Below are 25,737 nucleotides of genomic sequence, written 5' to 3'. Positions count from 1 at the left end.
ATCTCCAAGGAAGAGCTCACCAATTTGTTGTCCAGTGCTAAATGGTCAATCCTGAAAACATACGTATTAAGTAGCATTATATGGACACAACAGGTTTTATTTAGGAATATGTATGTATTTGAAAATGCATGTAACAATTAATGAAAAGAGAGGCCGTGAATTTGAAGGAGAGTGGGCAGGGGTATGTGGGAGGAAGGAAAGGGATTAAATTGCAATCTCAAAAATTAAAAGAATAAAATGAAACCGAAGAGTCAGATGGGGAAAAAGACACAGCCGTACCACTTTCGGGTTTCTGGGAATAAGTAAGAGCATTTGCATTTTTTTCCACAGTTCTTTCACATGCTTAGTGTTTTATTGTTTCTGTGGCTGTCCTTCAGTTAGGTGAGATGCTTCTGCCAAAGCTTCTTTTCCTAGCTCCCAGCTAGTTTTTCAATGAAATCCTATTAAAGAAACTTAGCAGTTTGTTTCCAAGGCTAGCCAAGGTGTATTTGTTCATTCCCTTAGGAAATAACCTGGAAGGCCGTGCCTCCCACCTTTGTGAACCTAAGGATACAACCAACGCTCACCTCTTGGACGTTCTCTTACGATGTGTGCACGCACAATCCTAGTAAACACATTTCACTCTATTCAAGTTCCATTAGCCATCCTGGAACTCTATCCGGTGTTAGGAGTTAAAGAAAGCTTGCTATTTATAAGGATCTGTATTTGAAACCTTAGGTTAGAAAGGCAGAGGCACACACCCCAGCAGAATTATGATCTTTTATAACCACACCAGGGTGCTTTAAAAGGGGAAAGTAATCTTAAGCTTTTCCTCTTCCACAAACCAGCGCAAGAAATACTGCCTTGATATTTGGTTTCTTTCTGGTTGAATGATATAAATCCCAATGAGATTTCCCTTCCCAAGCAGAGGCCCATATTCACGTAATCCAGAAAGCCAATGCTTGAGTGCCGCTCCACCTTTCTGCAACTCGAGTTTCAGACACATGCTGAGTTTTTAAGACGTTAGAAGAGGAAGGGTCCAGCTGCCTGGTCACGTCAGTGCCGAGCAGTCAGACTGGGATGTGCACTGCATTGTTTATCGTCAGTGGGACTAAGTTGTGTGCCTGCTACACGTCCCTGTCTAGACCAGACTTCTGGAAGAAGACAGCATTAAGTCTCTGGAGACTTAACTCAAGACTGGTTTAAGGGCTATGATTCAAACGCGCCATTTCCGGATTCTAGGTGGCCTCCTGGGTAGAATATGCCCTTTGTTTTGGTGTTCAGTCTACCCTTAGGGCTGGCAATAACCTTCCATGAGAAATGTGCCCTGCCCACATTTCCTTGTTTGATACAATCTATTCTGACTGGGTAAGATTTTGCCAACAAGGCATTAAGCTTCATCTCCAAGAATATTGGTGACTGTGCTAACTTCAATGGCTAATGATAGCTTTTAAAAATTAACCTACTGTTTACTCTCATCTTGTGTGCTCAGAATATTAAATATCACCTTAGAGATGGTTCACAGTGATGCAGCGGGTTTTGTTTAGAGCAAATTTTGTTGCTTTTAAATAAAATGAATGAAGGTATCACTTAAAAATATCTAGGAGCTGGGGGTGTTGGTATACACCTTTAGCTCCAGATTCTTCGAGGACAAGGCAAGAGGAATATTTGAGCCCAAAAGTTGGAGATCAGCTTGGGCAAGAGAGCTCATCTCCATAAAACAAAACTTTGTATTTATTTGTTGAGTGTTAGGTTTCTAGGGGAACCAGGGACCTGAGAACCAACCCCCTTTCCTATTATATTAATACCAGTGTCCTAGCACACTTAAGGTTAGGAAGCTCCCATAATATTACCTAAAAATTCAGGAGTCCTCTCCCCAGTGAAATAAGAAGGTTATTTTCTATCAGGTTCTGGGATAGGTTTTGCTCTAGAAACTTGCTTCTTGAGGTAATATGCTAATATTATCCCAGTCTTAAAATTTTAGAATGCATGACACAAAAATGTCCGGAAATAGCTAACTTATCTGCCTTTAAATTGTGCTTATGGTTATTTAAACAAGTGAGAGCAAGATAAACTGCAAGGTGGCGTAAGCACAATTAGCAAGAAAGGAAAGGTGACTGAAGGGACCTGATGAGGGAGTGACTTTAGGGCAGAGTCAGACCTGCGAGGCACTAATCATTAAAACAATGTGCTTCACCTACAGTGGCTGTCAGGGATCCAATTTCTATGTCACCTTAGGTCACTTGGTTGTATAATCTCAACAAGAAATAGGGAAATGGATGAAAGTATTTCAGAGAACTAAGGCTTCTCAGGAAATGAAGGCAGAGTTCACTGGCTTGCTTTTCTGAGGGTAAATTTCTAAGAACTTCAAGAATAATCTTATTCTGTACAAATTTCACAAAGTTTGCTCCAGAGTTCAGAAATAGACTGAATATATATAAAAGTATATGCATATATACACATATAATAATATATATTAATATATGAATATATATATATATATATATATTCATCTTTTGTTAATGTATTAAGTCATTTGTTAGGCCATGTCTTCTAGCAGTATTCCAGGGTTTAGGAAGGAGGAGATTCTTTTATCTCTTTTTTTAAATCTATTTTTAATGAACAGTTTATCTGCTGGGTGTGGTGACATATGCCTTTCTTTAATGCCAGCACTTGGAAGACAGAGTCAGGCAGATCTCTAAATTTCAGACCAGCCAGGGATATACAGTGAGACTCTTTCAAAACAATACAAAACAAAACAAGCAGAATAACAAAACCACAACAGAACACACACACACACACACACCCCACACCACACCATACCACACCACACACATCTGACTTAGCCCTGTGTCTTTCTACAATAAGCTGATGGGGTGAAGCGTTTCTTTCTCTGTGCTGTTGAACGCTCACTATGCTGACCATGATTTTTTTATCTCCCTAGGATCCCAGGACGTATTCACGGGGGTCTACTAAGTATATGGTTCCAGTACAAGACGAACGGATAAGAATGATTCATTATTGAAGGCCACTTTTCTAGACTTCACTTGAGACCTCTTGGCCATTGATGACTTAGAAATTCCTGTTTATGGTGAACTATACTAGCTAGAACGCACAGGAATGCCAGCTTCAGTGAGTCACTTTAAATGGGGTTTCCTTGGTCAGTGAAAATATGCAGGGATTAGACAAATGCTCCTTAGCCTGAGTGCTTTTCCACAGCACTGTCCTCTGCTCTTTGAATTTCTAAAGAGAAGTTGCAAGATTCTGTACCTGTTAAGAAAAGGGTACTTCTATATATATCAAAAAATGGGGGCGGGGTGAGGGGGAATCGTGGGTTAGACAGACTGGGGTTCCGTCTGTAGTCTTCATCATCTCTATTGAGTTCATCAAATCAAGGTAACTTGAGTTGGTCTGCAAGCATTAGCTGAAGTCTCCTCTCCATGGCAGCATCTGATGTGACTCTGTGTGTGTGTGTGTGTGTGTGTGTGTGTGTGTGTGTGTGTGTGTGTGTGTAGGCACTTTTAGCATCAAAGAATGCAATTCTATGCCTTGTTTCCTTAGCTGAACTCTATAGCCCTATTCAAAGAGAAGTCTCTTTTGAAAGCCACTATTAAGTCCCTAATCCAATCTTTATTAAAAAGGTTCAAAATTATAGACAAGGAGGTTAAGGCAGAATCTCTAAGGTTGGGATGGAACCCTTCCAAACTCCACAGACTGGATGAAGCCTGAAAAATCTGGTGAATGTTTACAGATGCTGTGTTAACTAACAGTGTCTTCAGTACCTTACATTTTGTAGAAACATGCAAATAATTAGTTGCGCCAGGAAAAGCAGAGAGAGAAGTTTAGTTTGATTTGTCCTTCTAAAAGAAGCAAAATTCTGATTTCAAGAAACTTATTAGACATGGATATGAATAAAGCTTCTTTCCAGGAATCAGTCTCTCTGGTTTTGGGGTTCTCTACACTAAATTCCAGTCTACACCTACTCTTTGATCTAAGAAATTTCCTTATGGGAGAAAAAGAGTTGCTAGCGTGCTTACCTAGCATGCACAAGGCCCTGCATGCAGTCGGTAGCATCGCTAAAGCAGTGTGGTGGTAGACATCGGTACCCTACTCTACAGGAAGAGAGTAGAGGATCAGAAGTTCAACAACCTTCTCAGCTACATCGTAAGTTCGAGACCAGTTGGAGCCACACACAACCCTGTTTATATAGGGGTGCATCCTTTGAATAAACCTCTGAAACACACCAGGAAAGCAAATCACATAATAAACTTGTATTCCTGCTGTATTCCTGAGGTGGGAATTCTCCTGGAGCTTGGATATGTGGAGATCTCTTTCCTGACAAGTCTGCACTACGGCAGAAGGGAAAAAAAAGTAAATGGAGTATTAAGTAATAAGTGTTCCGAAGGGGATTTGTTAAGGAAAATCGGAGCAGCCCAGAAACTGTGCAGAGTATCACTGGGGATGGTTTGGAAGAGTCAAATGTTCACTATGTACCAGAATGCTCTCCTGCGACTCTTTGGTATTACTCCTATTTGATCGGAAAAGCTAACTTGCATAATTAAGCATCTCTGCTTCTGATGTTTTTGCTCCAGTCTTTGCCTGGGAGCCACATAGTCAAAAGAAAGAGCTAAGTCAATCCTACCACCCCTCAACCACCCAAGGCTGGGTGCAACTTGTACAGAAAAATCTATCTGGGAATGAAGAATTCTTAGCAAGGAATAAAGAGTATTTATATCAACTGAGTAGGGATACAGGGCTGGGTGCTCATGATGCCAGGGGAAAGGTTGAGAGTCAGGTCAAGCTGGATTACAGTGAGCTTACGGCACTCTATTTTGTCTAGACAGTACTGGGGAGACTTTGAGGCTGAGTGATGGCCTCGAGGTTGCGGTGGCGACAAATCCGAGTACGCGCAGGAAGGCATCAAAGAGCCAGATAGCTTTGTAGCATGAGAGCTGCGTGGATGTGCCACTTTGAGTGATTCAACACTGCCGGGTTCTTTTATTTAAGAACTTGACTAATCTCCTGGGAAGGCCTTTTCATCAAAAGGTTAAGGTCTAACAATCTCAAATATCAGATTCAAGGTCATCCCTTCTAAAGGAGCAATGATGCCAGTGACCCTCAAACTTCAAATAGACTGCGTCTTAAATGTGGCTTTTATAAAAGCCAAAGGTCAATTATGTATTATACCCTTTATTTCATGACCCACCTTATCTTTAAAAAGGAGTCTCCTTAATGCCTACTTTAGAAGTGAAATGACATTTTGAAGTGTCAGCTTAGAAAACAAAACAAGGACATCTTTTGTCAAAGGCAGCTATAAACTAAAATAACCACATCACTATGACTTATTCGAAGTAGTATGTTTTCCCATTCTGTTTCTTTTATAACTGTTGAAAATTTAGTCAGGCGGTGATGGTGCAAGCTTTTAATCCCAGCACTTGGGAGGCAGAGGCTGGCAGATCTCTGTGAGTTCCAGGTCAACCTGGTCTACAGAGTGAGTTCCAGGATAGGCTCCAAAGCTACAGAGAAAGCCTGTCTTGAAAATCCAAAGAAAATCTAGAAACATGAGTATTGAGGAAAGATTGGTAAGGAAGGGTAGACCATTGCTAATTCTTACATAGTCAGAATGTGACATACATGTGCTTTTATTTTAAAACCGTACTTCCTGAGGATGTGTTAATGTATCAGATAGCAATAATTAAAATTCAGATAGAGCTGGGTGGTGGTGACACACATCTTTAATCCCAGCTCTCGGGAGGCAGAGGCAGGCGGATCTCTGTGAGTTTGAGGCTAACCTGGTCTACAAGAGCTATTTCAGGACAGGCTCCAAACTACAGAGAAACTCTGTCTCGAAAAACCAAAAATAAATAAATAAATAAACAAATATTCAGGTAGAACTTGGAGCATTGGAATGATGGAACACATGGCTAATGGTGCAGGCATGGATCAGGTACTGGGATTGATGTTAGCACCTAAGGAATATAATTAGGTGAGTCTCTTAGGATTCAGTGACACACAGCAAGAGCATCTGGATGCATCTCGAGCCGTGCCCAGAGTCAGCCTAAAATATCATCTTGGACACCATTTAACTGATGCCTACCTAAAGCTGCTAGGAAAATCTCCTGATAAATTAAAAAAATCAATAGTAAGGTGATTTTTGAGAATTTATTTTATTCTGATTTATTTGTGTGTTTGTGTGTGCTTGTACATGTGTGCGTGTGTTTGTGTGTGCATGTGTGTGTGTGGTCTTTGAACAATGCAAATGCCTGGGGAGGCCAGAAGACACAGGATTGATTCCCAGTACCTGGAGTAACGGGTGTCCATGAGTTGCTGGGTATGACTGCCTGGGTCTGAACTTCAGTGACTAAGCAAGCATCTTAACTATTGAGCAGTAAGTTTTGAATCAAATAATTAAACTTTGAAAAAAAAATTGCTTTAGTGATGGGACTTTGAAGCTGGTTAAGCTAGGACCTGTTCTTGGTTTCCAGCTATGTATGTTCTTGGACATACTGGGAGCAGTCTAGAGAGTACTGGGCTGGCAGTCTAATGCCATCAGCATTTTAGAAAGGCTAGTAGGAACTGCATCTTAAATCACAGTCCAGCTGCACAAGCACATTTTAAAAATTAAGTTTCTCACTGGGTGTGGTGGCTTATGTCTATAATCCCAACAGTGGAGTCGGGTGGGACCAACTAAGGCAGGAGGTCAGCTTGGGCTACATAGTAACTTCCCGACCATCTTGAGCTACAGCTCCAGACCTTGTCTTTAAAATGCAAAACAAAATGAAATATATAAATTTAAGTTTTGTTTTACATTTGGTCAGAAATTATGTTAAGTCAAAGTAGTTATCAGCCCTGAGAATTCATCTGTATTCAATTTTGATCGGCTATTTAATAAACAGTTCGGTGGGCGTCTGTAGGTGCTAAACAAAGGAAGAATGAAAAGCTGTCCTTGGGTGGAATATCAGCCTGGAAACCACGAGGTGTAACTGTGATTAGCGGGGGGTTCCATCCACCAGGTAAAGCAGGCCTTTGAGGAGAGATGGCTCAATGGTTAAGAGCGTTGCTTGCTCTTCCAAAGGTCCTGAGTTCAATTCCCAGCAACAACATGGTGGCTCACAACCATCTGTAATGAGGTCTGCTGTCCTCTTCTGGGTTGCAGGCATACATGCAGACAGAATATTGTATATATATGAAGGGAGTTAAAACAATGGAAATGCCGGCCGCATCATCTGGGGAAGTTTACTAACACCTTGTCTGTCTTTCTCAGGACCTGAGCAGATATAAACCAGGGACACATGTGGATAGTGTTCATTACAAACTGTCATCATGTTCAAACAGGGTTCAGAATTGTTTCACTTATACTAATAGATAAAGGGAAGCTGAAATTTTCCTGTTATGTTCGGTCTATAACAAATGACAAGAAAGTCATAAATGAGAGTGGTTTGAATTACTTATTCACCTGGCCATCTGGCTGTTCACTGAATACCTACTATGTGCCAAGCATCATATTATGCTATGTATATAATGACAAAGAAGACGTGTCTTTACTTTTAAGGTACCTGTAGCATAGGACAAGAAAATGCTTGTTAGAATTGATACCAAATGCTTTGGAGAGGTTTCTAGTTAGCACGAAAATCTTCTTTGCTATTAACATTTAGTAAGAAAAAAAATACTACTTCAAGAAATTCTATATGAATTGATCTTATTGATATGAGACCAATTTAATGTATTGATGATTTCCCCATCGATTTTTAAATCTCCTGTAGCCATACCGCAACAATCTCAAGGAACACCTTTGTGGCAAAGACCTCTGGAAGGAAGAACTGGGAAGGTAGACTCACTAAGAGTATCTGTGGTGTTTTCTGTAAAATTTAACTTAAAATCCAGGGTTCTGAGTCATCCCTAGCTTCATAAATAAACAGAAGGAAATATTACATCCATCTGGCACTCAGTTTCGGCCAGGAGAAGCATGAACCGCTTGGAGGGATATCAGTGCCTACATCTTATCCTAAACATGTTACTGGACCTCAAGAAGTCATTTTCAGATGAAGCAAACTCCTTACTTAAATGAAAAAGGTGTCAGAAAACTGCAACCTTCTCTCCCTCCCACTCCCTCCAGCTAGCTTTGGTTCAAGAGCACTACCTAGCTATGAAAGCATTAACCTCACGAAGGCATTAACCTCACGTTATGACTGTCTTTATCAAGTAAGTACTTTATCCTGGCACCTCACGGGTGCTGGCTGCAGGAAGCCTCTGCATCCGGACTCTCAAACAGAACATGCCTGCATCCATTATTCTGCAGAGGAGTCCTCACCCCAGAAGCTGAGTGTCAGCATCACTGTGGGTGGACTGGGAAGAGACAGAGAATTTGTTCTGTCCCTGGATGTATCTACAAAGTCTACAACTTGGAATGAGGCAGACTTCATCCTAGGTTGTCCACATATCTCCCGAACCTGGCAAAATCCTGACTCCCTGTTTCTCACAGTTGTCTTCTATTTTCGTGCTTCTTAGCTCCCACGTTTCTCCCTCTTTGCTGAGCTCCAGCAAAGAGTTCCTTCCCAACCATGCTTCCTTGTCACAGTCAGTAGTTGCTATGTGTGCCTGGCTCATGGCATGTTGTTCTTTGTCTTCTCTACACAGATACCATGCTGTTCCTTAATATACTTAAAATACTTCAAGTCAATGGGTGCAGTGATTTAATACTGTTCGTCTTTTCAAAGGAGTCCAATGGTAGCCCAAGTTTTAAATGACTCTACTTGTGCCAGGTCAACTTTTATGGAGGACTTATGTAGACGTGCCAACTGGATTAGGCTGTGTGATTTTGTACTAATCAAGCTCAATCCCTACATTTGTACTCGATGCGAGCTTCAGAGTCCTTAACCAGGTTGCAGACAATCGAAGTCATAGCCACCAGCTGTCTAGATGAGCTCTTCTCTTCTGTTTCCCATAACAGGGATATGGTTGTGTCATGCTGACCATACTTCGGATGCTGCTGTCCTAGCCTGCATCCCTGATTGCCTTCTCCAACTTAAATTCCAATCTGTCATTCAAAGGGCTGCTCAAGGCGCACGGTCTCAGAAGTCTCTACTGATCTCTCACTTGCTGATCATTTTCTCACAGTGTCCGGTAACCATGACCCATTGCTGCTCTGAGTCATGTAGAACATTTCCCTCAACTTAATAAAAAATGTTTGAGGTGAGGGAATTAGCTACTTTTTCTTTTTTGAGATAGGGTTTCTCTGTGTAACTTTGGTGGCTGTCCTGGAACTAGCTCTTGTAGACAAAGCTGGCTTTGAACTCACAGAGATCCACCTGCTTCTGCCTCCCGGATGCTGGGATTAAAGGCGTGTGCCACCACCACCTGGCTTCTACTCCACTTTTCTAAGCTTTATAGAACCTGGTAAAGAGCATAGTACTTTCAAACATTGAGACTAATGCACAGATGGGAGGTGGTAGTGTGGGCTTGTGATTCCAGCACTAGAGATTGGGGGTTGGCCAGGTCAATGGCAGGAAAGACTGACAAACTTGGATCCAGCTCAGATTAAACAGTGAACTGGTTGCTACCCTGAACTACATAGAAAGAGTCTGTCTCATAAAAAAAATCAAAATAAGTATATGACAACCATACTCACTTCCCTTTTGCTCCTTTATATTAATTCAGGCAAATCTTTGCCCTACTTTGATGGTCGGATTTTCTTCAACTGCTAAGCAGCCCACACTCATACTTCTCTTGCTAACTTAAACAGGTTAACTACCTGAGTCAGCATGTATTTCTGCTTAAATGAAGAGAGCCTCTTAGTGAATAAAAACCACACTTCCTTGGCTGTTGTGCTCCGTATCTTCCTTCTACACATTATCATCCCTTAGCTGTACACACGTGCTCTCTTGGTCAGAATGGACAGGTATTTGAGTATACCCGTTCCTTCCCACCTACACAATTCCCTTGTCTACTTCTTCCTTCAGTGTATTTTTTCATTTTACCTTTGCATATTTAATTTCCTTTAGTCCCTTTAAGGCTAATTCCATTATTACAAACCACTGACTTTTTTGTCTTCATCTGGACCTGGGTAAATACCCTATACCACTCAGCTGAAACAAAATTCAGTTGGTTGGTTATAATTTTCTCTAAATTTCATTTTTATTGTCAAAAGGATTTCACTATATTGCCCAGGCTGGCCTTGAACTCAAGCTCTTCCTGGTTTTGCTTCCTTAGTGCTGGGACCATAGACACAGGGGCATTTTCTTTAAATCTCTCTCTCTCTCTCTCTCTCTCTCTCTCTCTCTCTCTCTCTCTCTCTCACACACACACACACACACACACACACACACACACAAATGTAGATCAGACGGTTCGAGAACTCACAGGTTCTAGAATGCCTTTCTCGGCCTCCAAGAGCAGGGATTAAGGGCACCTGTCACTCCCAGCTAAACTTCCTTGTAGGTGGTAATTAGCATGTGACTGCTAGCTGCGCCCAGTTGTGACTTTCAACCAATGTTTAAATTATGTTTAGTTATTATAACTCCAGACAGCCAAATAGATTGCATCTCCCCAACAGGTTTTGAAGCAATTAATTAAACATCTCTGCATCAAGTTATACTTCAGAAGACAATTTGGATTCCAAGTAAAATTAGTTACCATTCCAATTCAAGTCTATGTATTTATGTATGTATGTATGTATGCATGCATGCATGTATCTATCTATCTATCTATCTATCTATCTATCTACCTATCTAGATGTTTTCTGAAAAATCCTACCTGAAGCCGGTCGGTGGTGGCATGCACCTTTAATCCCAGTGCTTGGGAGGCAGAGGCAGGCGGATCTCTGAGTTCGAGGACAGCCTGGTCTACAAGAGCTAGTTCCAGGACAGGCTCCAAAGCCAGAGAAACCCTGCCTTGAAAAACAAAACAAGAAAAAAAAAAAAGAAAGAAAAAAAGAAAAATTCTACTTGTCGTTCAACCTATATCCTGGTAGAAATCCACATTATCCACATTGAACATCATTAACTATTGATGGAAGAGTCATCTTATCCGTTATACTTTTGTTTTACACTTCGGAAATGGGTCTGTACTTATAATATTTAATTTTGGAGGGAATGGGAGCAAACAAATATGATAACAACACTGAAAGGTCACATAAAAGCATTTTAACTTATGAATTGTGTATCTAGGCAATCAGGACAGACTTTGGTCCTAAACAGAGCAGTTAAAACATAAAATGTAAAAACTGGGTGTTCCAGTGCATGTCATCCATGCAGCCCTTGTGAGGCTGTAGCAGAAGATCAGGAGTTTGATGTCAGCTTGGGCTTCTGAGTGAGATTCTGTCTCATGAAAGAAAGTAGGGAGAGAAGCTAGGGGGAGAGGGAGAGCCGAGAAATGGAAGGAAGGAAGGAAGGAAGAAGGGGAGGGTGGAAGGGGGATAGAAAAGGCTACAGGGAGGGAGGGAGGAGGGAGGGAGGGGGAAGGGAGAGGGAGAAGGGAGGGAGAAGGAAGGGAGAGGGAGAAGGGAGTGAGGGAGAAGGGAGGGAGGGAGGAGGGAGAGGGAGAAAGGAAAATTGAGGTTATGTAGGAGAGCATCTATGCCTGACATGGACACAGGAAGGAAAGGGTTACTTTTCATGTTCCAGATTTTTATGTATACATTAGCTCGACTTCAAAAAGTCTCTATTGTCCTGACCAGACCAAAGTGGAACCATGGAAGTTAACAGTTACTGGTCTCTTCGGGTTATGAAAATTGCCATATTCTACTGTTTGACACCCCCCCCCCCAATATGGTTTAATGGTTTCAAAACGTGAAAGTTGGTTTACCTCTCAGCCTCTGTGTTATGTCAGAATTGAGCTGATCTAAACTACACCAACAACTAGGAAAAGACAGTTTCCCAGCATCAGCCCAGCTATTTCACTGAGGACGGCAGCTCCAGAAGGGTTTGCTCGTCGTCTGCGTCAGCAGCCGTTCTCAGGAACTTTCCACTTCCCTTTAGCTGCAACTTTGAGTCCCTTCGCTTTACCGAGAGGGAAAATGAAATTCAGATGGTGTACCTCTTGTGTTACAGCAAAGCTGGTTTGTGGACACGGTCATTTGTAGTTCAGACCCTGTGTTCTGAACCACTAACCTTGGCCATCTCAGAAGCAGAGTTCTCTAGTGTATTTCTGGAGGAACCCTGCGTGCTTTGGTCATGGGCGGGATATCTCCCCATACCGGTCATTCTTAGGACTGTTTAGCAAGGTGAATGTGATAATTAAGGGTTAGGGACATTGAACAGCTGTTTTTCAAAACAAACAAACAATCAAAAACAAAACAAACAAAGACAAAAAATAAACAAACAAAACCTGGGAATCAAATCCAGAGCCTCGGACATACTTGGTAAGAGCTCTACCAATAAGTCACACGCAAGGCTTTTAGTAGCATTTCTGAGAAATTCCAGGGCTGCCACTCCATTGCAGGTTGGCAGAACTCTAGACTTTGCTTGTATAGCCTCACCTGCTGCAGACTGCTTCCTTATTCCTACTCACTGGGGTTGCCGATTCTCCACTGCCAACTCAGCACCATGAGATACTTGGATTCTTCGTAAAGATGCAGAGAAACAACTAAAGCTCAATTCATCCTCGGGATCTGATGTGGAACAAGCTGATCATGCTGGAGCTAAGAAATGGAGGCATCTTTTTTTCTGAGATAAGTAACTCATGCTGGCCTCAAAGTCACTGCATAATTCTGATGCGCTTGACCTTCTGATCTTCCTGCCTCCACTTCCCAGTGCTGGCATTAGCTGCATGAGTTACAACTAGTTCAGAATGAAGACTGAACCCCCGGTCTTGGTGGGCATGTTACATAAACACTCTAGCAAAGGAGTTATATTCACAGTTCAGACTTTTTTTTGTCTTCTTGCAAGTTATGATTGATGAAAATTAAACGGGGGGAATGGATTGATCCTTCTTAAGACCCAGAGCTCTCTAAAACCCAGCTGCAGTAGACTGATTTACAGTGGAAGCTCTCGTCTGCACTTCTGGACATGGCATGGAGAAAAAAATGTAAAAGTTATGTGGGCTAGAGAAAACCATGGTTTAAGGGTTATGGTGTAGCTTACTGGAGTCCTTTTTAAAAAGATATTGGCTGAGACAGTCTCTTAATACATGGAGATTAATGATACTCTTTAAAAACCTCAGCCTAGGTGAAAGGATTTAGAAGTGAGGCACTGTGCTAAAACTAAGGATTATACTCACTTTCCTCAAATCAAGAAAGTCATGGATAAAATGTGGTAGATAGGTGCTTTCTCATCTTTTTGCAACCCAAGATGCAGCTAAGCATAATTATATTTAAGTAGTTTTGCTCTATTATTCCTATGACTCTAGGAACTGAGGTACATTGTTATGTTTTCTATTGAATGACTGAATCATAAAACTGAATTACAAACCAGGAGGTGGTAGTGCATGCCTTTAATCCCAGAACTCAGGAGGCAGAGGCAGGCAGATCTCTATGAGTTGGAGGCCAGCCTAGTCTACAAAGCAAGTTCCAGGACAGGTAGGGCTGGGGAAATCCTGTGTCAAAAAAACTAAGCAACAACAACAACAAAAAAACAAAAACAAAAACAAAAAAAAGAAAGAAAAAAAGAAAAAACAAAACACAAAAGCAAAATGGTGGCGCAAGCCTTTAATCCCAGCACTGTGGGATTAAAACTGAATTACAAACCAGGAGGTGGTAGTACATGCCTTTAATCCCAGTATTCAGGAGGCAGAGGCAGGCAGATCTCAGTGACTTCGAGGCCAGCCTGGTCTACAAGAGCTAGTTCCAGGACAGGCATCGAAAGCTACAGAGAAACCCTGTCTTGAAAAAGAAACAAAAACAAAAAACAAAGAACAACAACAACAACAACAAAGACAAGCCAGAATTACAAACGTTACTCTTAGATCAACTAAAAGGTATGTAGAATGTAACTGGGCAAAGCCTCCTGCCATCTTGGTTCAATCAATCCGGAGTGGAGAAAGACCTCACTCTGCGAAACTGTCTCAGGAAAGTTCCTTCTAGCTGTGAAACATACATCAAGTGCCCAATCCCGAGAGGACGGCTTCGGCTTTTACAAATCTGCTTACAAACAGCGGTGTGTATGTACTCTGAAGACCCTAGTGTGTTTTAGCCCCATGCTTTCCATCATACTACTAAGGAAAATGAGACTAGCTTCTACCAAGAAAAACATCTTAAACCTTCTGCCTCTCTCTCAAGCTTCTTCCAGGTTTAATAGCACTTTAATTTCATTTTTCTTTCATTTCTGTAGCGTTGGGGGTCGAATCCAGGGTTTTATACAGAGAGGCGCCTGCTCCACCCTGGCAACACAGTCTTACCTCTTACAGTATTACAGACAACATTCTAGAATTCTTACTTCCTGTTCTTCCCTTACCCATTTCTTTGACATTTCTTGAAAATCTGAGATGGTCGTCATACTTTCTGCTTCCTCGTCACTTCCCTAGAACTAAACATTAAGCTGGCATGCCCCGTTACTGAGAATTCTTACCACCTTACATCAGCCATAGGTCACTTGTCCCCAGCTAGTCTGAGAAGGTTAGAAGAGGGACAGAAATCGCCAAGCAACTTCCATCCTGAAGTAGTAACTGAAATGTTATGAGCCAGCATGTTTTGTTATCTAGATGGTGTAGAGGAGCTAGCAACGATTAAAAGGTTTGTACTGGAATTAGAATAAGTTTGAGGGGTGAGGGAAGGGTACGAGCAGAGAGAGAGATTCTTCTTTCCTGAGTAACTTCCATTTTTAGTCCAGGAAGCAATTTGTTCTGATTCTGCTTGCCCTAGAGAGGCAAGTTTCCTCCCAGGGTGGTGGAAAGATGCAGGAAAGGGAATAACCATGGCAACCTGCCCAGCTATGTGGGCCATGATAGTACGGGGCCCCAATGTCCTGGCCTAGTCACTAGTTCAGTCAGGGTGGTCCCTCCCTTTCCCACTTCCTCGGCTAGAATGCTGACTCCAGAAGGATCATTCTTTCTCTGTAGGGAGTCTGAGAGAGTGCGGGGAAGACTGAAAAGAGACCAGAGGTCATTCTGACCAAACCAAATCGCAGGCTTCCACGCTGAGAACAGAGAGTAACTGTCTGTTCTAGCGTGAACTCGAGCAAACGTACAAGCTCCCTTAGTATCGGGTACTTGAATGATTAACAGTGTTTTCAGATAGGGGGAATGGTGTTCAGTTTTGATTAAGAAATTCTCCAATCGCCTTCAGTGTTCACAAAGTCACTTAATCAGTTGTTCAGGGGGCAGAAATAAACCGATAAAGTATTCCAAAGATATAGATTAATTTATCTTCCCAGTGTCCCTAAGTACTATTGTTCTTCCTCAGAAAAGAAAACACAATTACCAAAGTTATTCTGTGTGCCCAAGGCCATTTTACTAAGTAATGGTGCAGATACTTTTAACCACCACCCAACTGTGCTGTTGGCAGATGGATGGACAGCAGTTAGCAGATGAATGCATGAACTGCTGACCCTTTAAGACATCCAGCATCATTTGTACCCCTAAGCAGGACTTTGGACTGTCTCTAAGAAGACACCTGACAGTTTGCTTCTGACTGACATGATTAACTGACCCTTTAGAATATCTTCCCATAATTTGGGTTTCCCTTAAACACACTTATCTCACGGAAACACTGTCTTCTAAATGAGACTTGGGCCAGCCTCTGCAATTCTGTAACAGCACTTCAACTATGTAACTATTACAACTCCAGGGAGAACCAAACCAAACCAAACCAAACCAAACCAAAAACCCATATCCTGCTCCTCGGGTGTTTCACCTTGCCAGTCTACTTCCCATTCTAATTCTGTCCACTGTAGGAAACCTTATAGGGCAGATCAGTTATATAACCCCCAGGCCAGTCCCCTTGCCACTCTTCCAGATGGGACATCTTATGCCCCTGGTGAACTCTTTTCAGCGGCCTTCACACATGACAACATCCCCGCTTTATCTTCAAGCAAAGGGATGATTAATCCCCCCAAGTGGGGAAAAGGAGGCAAAGAAACACATGGAGTTTCCAAGTTAGCTTGATCACAGCAGTAGTGGGCTTAGGCTCAGACTAGGAGAGAAACGAAGAAGCAACTTCCTCATGGTCTCATCAGAGCAGCTTCCCACAGTGTTTCCTGGGGGCCACAAGCCACCCAGCAAGCCATGTTTTCCTTGTCTTTTAAGTTTTAGGTAACAGGGATATGGCTGAGCAAACCAGACCAACTGGTCAGCAGCTCCCAGAAGGCTTTACACCATCACCATGCCCAATAAGTGTCTTAAAATCAATACCCCTTACTCCCAGCAAGCCAGCTAAAATCCATCTAACCTGTGGAATAAGGCAATAAAACAGGCCTGAAGAATAGGAGTTTAGACTTTAACCCCTAAAATTATATATGTCTTTAGCATAAATCCAGACTCTGAGCCAGGTGGGGTGATGCTTGCCTATAATTTCAGAACCCAAAAGACTAGAAGTTCAAGTTCAGCCTGGGAAGAGAAATGCATCGAGCTGCTGCCTCAAAACGTCAAAAGAAAAAAAAGGAAAGAAGGAAGGAAGAAAGAAAAAAAATGAATGAATGAACCTACCTCTGTGTTCAATTCTTTCTTCACAAACCAGCAAGGCCTAAAAGCAACGCTGTGGTTACCTTCCCAGCCCTTCACGTCCTCAGGTGGAGATAAACCACCGTGGTGTCAGCATTACCAGTCCCATAAACACATCTGCACTAGAGGCTAAGGAAGAAGACATTCCTCCCATTCCTCCACTATCTCTCTGGTCTGGCCACAGTTAAAATGGCATAGCTTAGCCAGGTGTGGTGGCCTCTACCTATAATCCTAGCACGCAGGGGACAGAGGCGAGAGGCTGGTGAGTTTAATCTAGACTGAGGTGCAGAGGAAAGCATCTACTCAGGGCTTAGGGAAGCAGCTCAGTGGCTTGCCAGGCGTGTCCAAGGTCTGGGGCTCCTTCTCTAGGACTTCAGGGGAAAGAGAGAACATACCAGCCTAGAAACAAACGGTTTCTAGGGTAAAGACTGCACTAAAGGGCTGGCGTTGGCGGTAGGGAGAGAAGGGATTTGTTATTAGTAAGAAGCAGAGGAATCCAGTGAACTTGAGGCCAAAGTGACAAAGAATACGGAAGAAACGGTCTGTGTCTGGAATATGCCTTTGAAGAGGTCACAATACCTCCTTTCTCAAAGGGGTCTTGCTTGTCTCACCTTCTGAGTTTCGTTCGCTGTAGCATTGCTTTTCCGGGACACCAAGATGTTTTCCTCAGGAAAGCCTAAATTCCCAACACGCCCTAATTCTCAAGCCAGTTAACTCCTTTCAGCTCCGGTGTGTGCTCTGCCTCAGTTAAAGGGAGTGAAGTGGTAGATGCCTGGGTGGGTGGGGTACCTGGCTAGATAGAGTAAGGCAGCCAAAGCCAGGATGGGGGATCACCTTGACAAGCCAGTTCGTAGCAGCAAGTCCTGAATTCTAGCTCTTTCTTTCGTTTGGAACAGTCAGTCAATCCTTCTGGGTGCAGAGCCCAGGCCTCACGATTGTAAGAAAGATGGATTATGCATCTCAGCGGGACCATTCCAGTACCCATACCAGGTATCTATGAGACATTTTGGCAAATTTTCTGCCCCTACTTTACGTTGGAGTTGTATCTGCCTTGGTCCCCCTTCATGCTCCTGCTTTGGCTTTGCCTTATGAGGGCCAGAAATATTTTCATCAAGTCACTTTATAGAGCTACAGCAACATTTACTATTCATGAAGTTGCCCCTTTCATAATTTTTAAATCTTTCCATGTGTCTGGAGGCTCGTTTCTGCTCCTCTCGGTTTACAGTGGCTCCCCTTCCTTCCAAACACAAGCTAAGAAGAAAGAGGAAAGGGTGTGTGTGGGGGTGCCCGGAGGTGGAGATAGCGTCCAGCTTCTTTGAATCCAGTTAAATTTCCCTTTGGATTCAAGCAGCTCCCGTCTGAAACCTACTACGGAGCAGAATTCCGAGCTCGGGATTAAGTGAAGGAGAGGGAACAGGAAGAAATAACAGCCTCTGCTCTATGCTGCAAAGAAAACCGCTACATTGACTGGGGCGCCAAGGTTTTCACACGCTTTTCGCCCTTTTTCTTGAATTCTTACTTAATCCTTCCAACTAGCTTACAACCGTCAAGAAAACAGCCTTTAAACGCTTCAGGGATTTAAAATAAGTTTGTTAAGTCGCTTGGGCAGATACGTTCCTAGGAATGCTGGTCTAAGACAAAGTTCACATTTTTAATGCCCTGTGCTGTCAGTCAGCAGAAAATAGCTCCTTAGAGGCACAGACCACGTCCAGCCTTTGTCACAAGGCAAAACCGAACACCCCTCAGCAGTTAATTAGGTGGTCAGCGGCCACACCGGCGTTCTCCCTGGGATGGCCCCCAAAGCCCTTAAGCACTCCGCGCCTGCAAACACACACACACACACACACACACACACACACACACACACACACACACACACACACACACCACCACCACCACCACCACCACCACACCACACCACACCACACCACACCACACACAGGATGGGCCCTTTAAATGTCACAGGATGGGCATCTTGGAGTTCGACCCCAAAGGTAAAATGCATTCCTTGGAAGCATTCCACAGATGTCAGGCCACAAAACCGCCGCTTTCCCCGGAGTACACTGTCTGATTTGTAAGAATCCCCCACTGCCCAAGGTCTGCAGTCAAGACAGGGATGGGAAGAGAGGAACGTGCAAAGGAGGGAAGGAGGTCGGCAAAAAATGGAACCAAAGGGAAGGAGGATGGCAGAGCTACTCACGGGCTAGCTAGTGCCTCTGCGGAGCCAGCATGACTTCTCCGTGTCCGGAGCCTCTAGGTTGCAGCGCTAGGGACTCGGTGGGCCCCGCTTAAATAGCCGCCGGCAGGGAGCCTCGGTGCCGCGCGGCCACTCCCGGGGAGAGAGAGATATGGTTCTAATCAGATGCTGGCAGCTGAGGACTCCCCAGGAATGTGGCGGGATGTTTTTGCTGCCTGGGCTTGGTAACTCCCCCTCAACGTGCTACGGAGTCTTCCAAACTTAACTGTTTATTAACTCGCGCTACAGCCGCGGAGACCGGCGCCTCTTGCGCTCCGAGCGTCCGACCAGCTGGGGGCGATCGCCCTGACCTGGAGAAAAGACCGTGCAACCGCCCGGGGCCAGGAGCCCCACACTAACGGGGGCCAGGAAGGGTGCACGTAAGGACAGGAAAGGGAAACTCTGAAAGGGGTGGGATCCGCTAAATTGCGTTTCACAGATCCGTTCCCTGGATTGCCACTTCAAGTGGCGTGGCACGCGAACCCATCCTAAACCGCCTGGGGCCTTTGAACAAAGAGAAGCCTTTACTCCGGACTTTTCCTTCAAGGGGTGGTGGGTCCCAGGTTCCATCTGTCCTTGCCTAAGCTGAGCACGTGACTGGATTGTCACCTTGAAAGAAATCAGTGTCTGTTAATTGCAAATGCGGACGTGCTTATTAAATAGGAGGGAAAACTATGGGCGCCCGGGTAAAAGATGTGTTTATATCGAAGTTTAACACCACTCACACAGATGCAAGAACATATTCTTTCCGTGAAACTGGCCTAAATGAAACACTTTACCATCTATCTAGCACATCCAATGATTTAATGATCCAATGATCTTTCAGTGCTTATCCAACCACGTGTAGATAGCATCACGTTGTCTGCTAGTTTCTATAGCATTTCTTTTTCTTTCTTTTTTATTTTTTGAGAATGAGTTTCTCTGTGTAACAGTCCTGACTGGCCTGGAACTCCCTTTTGTAGACCAGGTTGGCCTCAAACTCATTGAAATCCGCTGGCCTCTGCCTCCCAAGTGCTGGGTGTAAAGGTGTGCGCCACCACCGCCCCACATACAGCATTTCTTTCCTTTTCTTTTCTTTTTTATTAATCCCTGCATGAAAAACTTGAGCTATGAGAAGAGACGTTGAAAAATGTCCCCATCGATGCTGAACTGTAGACACGTGCCAGATAGGACCCCAGGAACCATATAGAAGCTTGCCACTTCTTTTCTGCATAGTTTAAAGCCAGGAACATTTGTCAAATATCTGTAAAAATAGTAGGGTGCTTTTTAAGAACTTAGGAAATTACACTTTGAGAAGGTCTGCTCCACCTCCTCTTCTTCCTCCTTCTCTTCCCTGCTTTCTTACTTTATTTAGTCTTTCCTATACCACCTCCTTTTGTCTGTTTTCCTGTTGCTCCTCCTCTCCCACCACCTCCCTCGCCTCCCTGTTACTCCATTTGTTGGAAGCAAAATATACCAACTATGAAAATGACAAATTGTCAGTCGGAGGGAATGGGTTATTGATTTTATTGAGTAAGCAACACAATGGATATGCATCTTACCACTGCAAACCAAGGGTTCAAATCGGGCTTATGGCACACCAAGGATGTATTTTGTGGTCCGTGTCTAGCCCCAGCTGCAAAGCCACTGTGTAATTTGAGGTAGCTCGATGTGAGCGGCAGTTTCTGCTTGCAAGTAGGTCAGGCTTGGAAAGGCCCATGTGCGGGGAGAGAAAGAGGCACGGAACAGCACAGCCGGGCCAGTATGCTGCCCTCCTGACCTCTGTGTTCCCTCCACACCTGGGTACGGCAGTAAATGAGGGTGTGCTGGCAACTTTCAATATTTCTCTATGATTGTAAAAAGAAAAAGAAAAGATTTTCTGTGAATGGCTAGAGGTCTGTGAATGCGTAACGCTTAGTTCTGCTGCCTCTGAGGACATCACACTTCATGTCTAACACCCAGAAGTCTAGAGAAATGGTTTCATTTCAAAAGGCTCAAAAAAGTAGTATGTTCAAGGAAACGGGCTTTGAGAATACAAAAGAAACAGGTCTTCAAGAAGCCTGTGTTATCTCTCAGCTTGGAAGGACCCGCCCACGCCTCTTTCTATCTTTATCAGAGTAATTCAAAGACTATTTCTAAGATGTGTTAACTTGCTACCACTCTAAGGAAGTGATTTACCTTAGAAACCAGAGAAAGAAACTGACTTCATCTACTGTGAACTGCTATGTGAAGAGGAGACTTGGGCCCAAACAGCTCACTTGTGCGCAGTAGGCTCAAAGTTGTAGCTCAAAACGGACAGCCTTGTTTCATACAGAAATCTAAAGAGTCAGCACTGAAGAACTCTGGTTTGAAGTGTATTTTTATAACTCTAGGGTGCTGATATTGGTCTTGGCAGTAGCTCAATGTCCTGCTCACATTATGGGGGGGAGGGGGAAGAAATGAAAATAAATTTAACTCTTTTTATCCCAGGAGGTGCTGTTTCCTGTCACCTCTATGTTGTTAACTTTTCAATAAGTCTAAAATGAACATCTCCACATAAGGAAAAGCACGCCAGAGCCCACCCAGATGTTCAACTATGGAAAGCATGATTTTTTTTTTATCACCACCAAAATTTGTTTAGAAAATTAAGGTAGGAAAAAAATGAAATGCGATGTTTTTGTTTTTTTTTTTAAAAAAAAAAAACCATGGTCCCCACGTAATGAGTGTCATTTGCACAAAACCTGCTTGTGGTGGGGTAGGGAGGAATCTGGACTGTGCTCCCAGCCTAGACAGAGGTAGTTAATCCCGTGACAGCTTGCTGAAGAATGCATGGTTTATTATTAAAGTAATCTCTTAAGATTTTCCTGGAATGTGCTTCCACAGCAGCGCTGCCTATGCAGGCTACCCTATACATGCCTTTTCTTCCATGATTCAACTGTTGGTTCTTAGCTCAAACCTCTGGGCTTTTCTCTCTTACACCTCGCTCTGCTCCCCTTCCCCGGCTGCTCAGGCCTTTCTTTAGCTGCCCGGTTTGAATCTTGCTCTTTTTCATGATCTGTAAATGGTACTTTGGAGTTGGCCTCAAAAGAAGTTGTACACTTTGATGCTTGTTAAAAACAGACATGATCAAGTCAAACAAATCAAGCTTGGCAAGATTGGGTATGTCTGTAGTTCAACCTACTCTGGAGGCTGAGGCAGGAGGATAAATAAGTTCAAAACGGAAACAATATTGATCAAGAATTGATTGAGATGGGTCTGGCAAGAGCCCCCTTCCTTTTTTCCGTGTGTGTGTGTGTGTGTGTGTGTGTGTATACATGTATATGCATATATATATATACACATACATATATATATGTGTGTGTGTATAATAAAAGCTGTCAAGTGAGGAAGAGAAAAGAGGAAAAAAAGCTGTTGCTTCCCAAAAGTGTCCCTTGCCCCTGACTGATCCTATATATTTAACACTGCAGAAAAACAGATCCCACCAGATTCAACTGCTACCAGGGATGGCCAAATATAAGAAATGTGTATTTGTTTTTATTATGCATTTATCCATCCATCCATTCATCTATCCATCCATCTCTGCTCTCTCTCTCTCTCATTCCTCATTTTCCTCTCTCTCTTTCCCTCCCCTCCTTCCCTATCCATCCTTCTCCCTCTTTCTCTAAGATTTTCTGAAATTTGAAAGGTGGGTTATTCTTGGTGTTTTTGCTAGTTGCTGTCATTTGTTTTCTTCCTTACATCCCCTACAATGCTGCAGAATTCGCTCTTTTTTGCATGTGACATGTAGTAAAAGAGAGATTCTGACGTAGAACACCAGGGTACTTGGGGAAATTGAACACCATGAAATGGAGATCTTTTAAAATTCAATGTTGGGCCAGCAAGATAGAGCTGTTTGCAAAGCTGAACAGCTGGGGTTCTATCCCTGGGACTCAACTCATAAACTTTGTCCTCTGGCTACTTCACACATGCACACACTGGAGTTCCACCCCCAGGACTCGCCGAGATTGCAGAGAACTGACTCCTAATTGTCATCCTCTGGGTTCCACACACACGTGCAAGAGCGTGTGCACATGCACACACACATACACAAATAAATGAATAAAATTCAATATATTATACATTTTTATAAGCAGTCACACTTCGCTCCCTATATACCTACCTGTAAACCTAGGCTTATATATATACACTTGTATATATAACAGGTAATAAGGGAGGAGTACTTTAATATGAATTATCACTCAAGTAAGCATGATTTAGCAAGCAACTTAATATGAATTATCAAAAATAAAAATATATTTAACATTGCAAGTAAAAATAATAAAATGCATATAATCCTTCAAGTATATGGATAGCAACCACTTACATAGTCCTCTATCTTATGGTGATGAATAAAGACTCTGATTTCTTTAATGTCTATATGAATAGGGAGCCGAGAACAGAGTGCATCCGTCGGTAGAAAGGGATTAAGTTAGGATTCATACACATTGTGGAACCATACGAAACCATTTAAAAGAGCAAACTGAAGCTGATTCTTATAGTTTAAAACCTTTCCTTTCGGGTTTTATTGAGTGAAAAAGCAGAAACGGAAAGAAGTTTTAAGAATTTCTATTTTAGTAATACAAAATGTACACCTATATGTGCATGTCAAGTGTAGTTTGTTTTCATGTGTGTTGAAGGTTAAGGGACTGGAAACTAAGTAGTCTGAGATATATATTGCCAGCGCTCTGGTAGAGGGGAAGTATTGAGGGGAAAGGATAGGTGAGAGCCAGGTACAAAAGTAAAAAAAAAAAATTGTCCACAGACTGAGACGCATTGGCATCTCAGTAAATTATGAATGTATAGGTTTGTGACATCAAAAAATATATGACATACTTTTAAGATGAGAAAAAGAAGAACTTCAAGAGAAATCCTCCTAAAATGGTCCTTGTGAAGGTACCATCCGAGGTCTTTCGAAGGGAATATTAGGGATTGGGGGATAGCTCAGTGGATAGAATGTCTGGTTTGTAAGCATGAGGACTTGAATTCGAATCTCTATTACCCACACACAGTAAAGCAAGTCTCGCTTGGCTGTGAGTCCTTGTAACTTAAGCACTGGGGGTTGGGGAGTAGAGACAGGCAGATACCAGAGCTCGGTGGCCGATAAGTCTAGCTGAAACAGTGTTCCAGTTCTATATGTCTGTCTGCCCATGGACCCACACGCCCTCAGACACACATGTACACATCCTACACACACGCCACATAGGCTCAGGGATCCAAGGTGTAAGGAAGTTCTGGAATCTATTTGTTCAAAAGCACTTTGGTGGGGTTCTGCTGGTACTGTGGTCTTGGGAGCAACACACTGAGAAACACTATACTTTTTCCCCGTGAGGTTAAGAGGATATTGATATTGCTGTTTTCTGTGGACAATTGAAGCCCCATAGTTGAGAGGCAGGTTTCTTTTTCTCTTGATGCTCTGAGATCTCAGACAGGTTACCAGCTTGGGCTAAGACTTCCCTTCCTGCCCCCTCACCTGTCAATGTTTGTTTTCAAAAAAAGGAGCTGACAGTAGCCATTTGTGTTGACATAAACCCACGGGTTTATGTTTTCCGGCCTGGCCCTTGCTATGGAAGAACCAACACAGCTTAGAGGTCAGGGCTCCCAGCCATCTTTGTAAGACCTGGGAGGAGTTGGTTCTATGCTTGAGGAGATGAAGGCTCGTCAGTGCCATCTTGTTCCCAATTTAAAGCTACCCAGAAAACAGATCAATGAATACATGGGACAATTCTGCTTTCTCTGAAGTTACACTATACTTTGTCTGCCAAGTACCCAATGGCAGCTTAAAAACTGGAAGAGTATTAGATGCACAATGGCCTCCATGTTCTAACAAAAGAGGCGAGGATTTGGCATCAGGTCTGGGGCAACGCCCTAGTTCCACATTTTTCTTAATGGAAGGCTGACAAGCCTACCTTTTCAAGGACTCAGTTGTGAAACAGTTGCTCCCCTAGCTCCTGATCCTATTTTGGCTTTTAGTGAGAATCTAGTAAATCCTTATTCTTGAAAGGATTCCAGAATGATATGTGAAATCCATTTTTTTTTTTACTATAAAAGTTTTCTTTATCAGAAAGGCTTTGCCAACAGGGTGGTGGTGGCACACACCTTTAATCCCAGCACTTGGAAGGCAGAAGCAGGTGGATCTCTGTGAGTTCAAGGTCAGCCTGGCCTACAAGAGTTAGTTCCAGGACAGTCAGGGCTATACAAAAAACTTTGTCTCAAAAATAAAAAAATAAATTATTTCCACTACTAATACCACACACCCATCATTATGAAATCATCTTCATCAGATAAGTTTTACCCAGGCGGGACAGGGTAGAGAAATGTGTAAGTTTTGCTGAAATGGGCATATTACAAAAAAGACTCTGGAGACATTTTTCTTTCTTTCTTTCTTTCTTTTTATTTTTTATTTTTGAGAAAGGGTCCTTCCGTGCAATCAGAATGGGTTCAAACTCTTGGACCCAAGTGATCTTTTGCCTTCCTGCCCTGGGGCTGAGACTGTAGGTGCATACTACTGATCCTAGCTAAAAGATGTCCCGGTCCTTCATTCAGGGTCTCAACTTTATATTCCTAGTTGGCTGGTCTTGAACTCATTTATGAAGGAGACTAGTGTCAAACTTATGACAGTCTTTCTGTTCTTGTCTCCCATGTGCTGGCATTACAGGCATATACCCCTACATTCAGCTAAAAGTCACGTTGTAACTAGAGGGTGGGAATAGACCACATTTTGTATTCCAGAGTAATTTAACTCCCCCATGTTTAGAAACACAGGTTGCGTGTGTGTATGCATGTAGACAGGCACATTGCCTAGGAAAAGTGTATTGCAACTTTTACTAGATTATCAAAGGACCTCATACCAGAAAATAAAGTTAAACTCCACAGTACTGTAGGTTTACGGCCATTCCACATTCTTTCTGCTCATTTAAACTGAAGATTTTATCTGG

The 25,737-nt window shown here is 42.9% G+C and overlaps 1 protein-coding gene across 6 annotated transcripts in view; it reads right to left on the bottom strand.

The window, feature by feature from the left end:
• Dab2 (DAB adaptor protein 2) overlaps window positions 1–25,737 on the bottom strand; it is a 129,843-nt gene that overhangs the window by 35,240 nt on the left and 68,866 nt on the right. The window contains exon 1 of one of the 6 annotated variants that reach the window (XM_048428690.3): window positions 18,770–19,021. The exons of 1 other annotated variant lie outside the window; for it this stretch is intronic. The gene's annotated coding sequence lies outside the window, so the exon portion shown is untranslated. Of the gene's footprint in view, window positions 1–16,554; window positions 16,762–18,769; window positions 19,022–25,737 lie in introns of those variants that run through there. 4 more of the 6 variants (XM_048428670.3, XM_048428708.3, XM_048428700.3 and 1 more) reach the window with 4 other exon arrangements.

This window comes from Myodes glareolus, chromosome 15 (assembly GCF_982192425.1).
Source record: "Myodes glareolus chromosome 15, mMyoGla1.1, whole genome shotgun sequence".
Classification (NCBI taxonomy): Eukaryota; Metazoa; Chordata; class Mammalia; order Rodentia; family Cricetidae; genus Myodes; species Myodes glareolus.
This window is presented reverse-complemented; position numbering and strand designations above follow the sequence as displayed.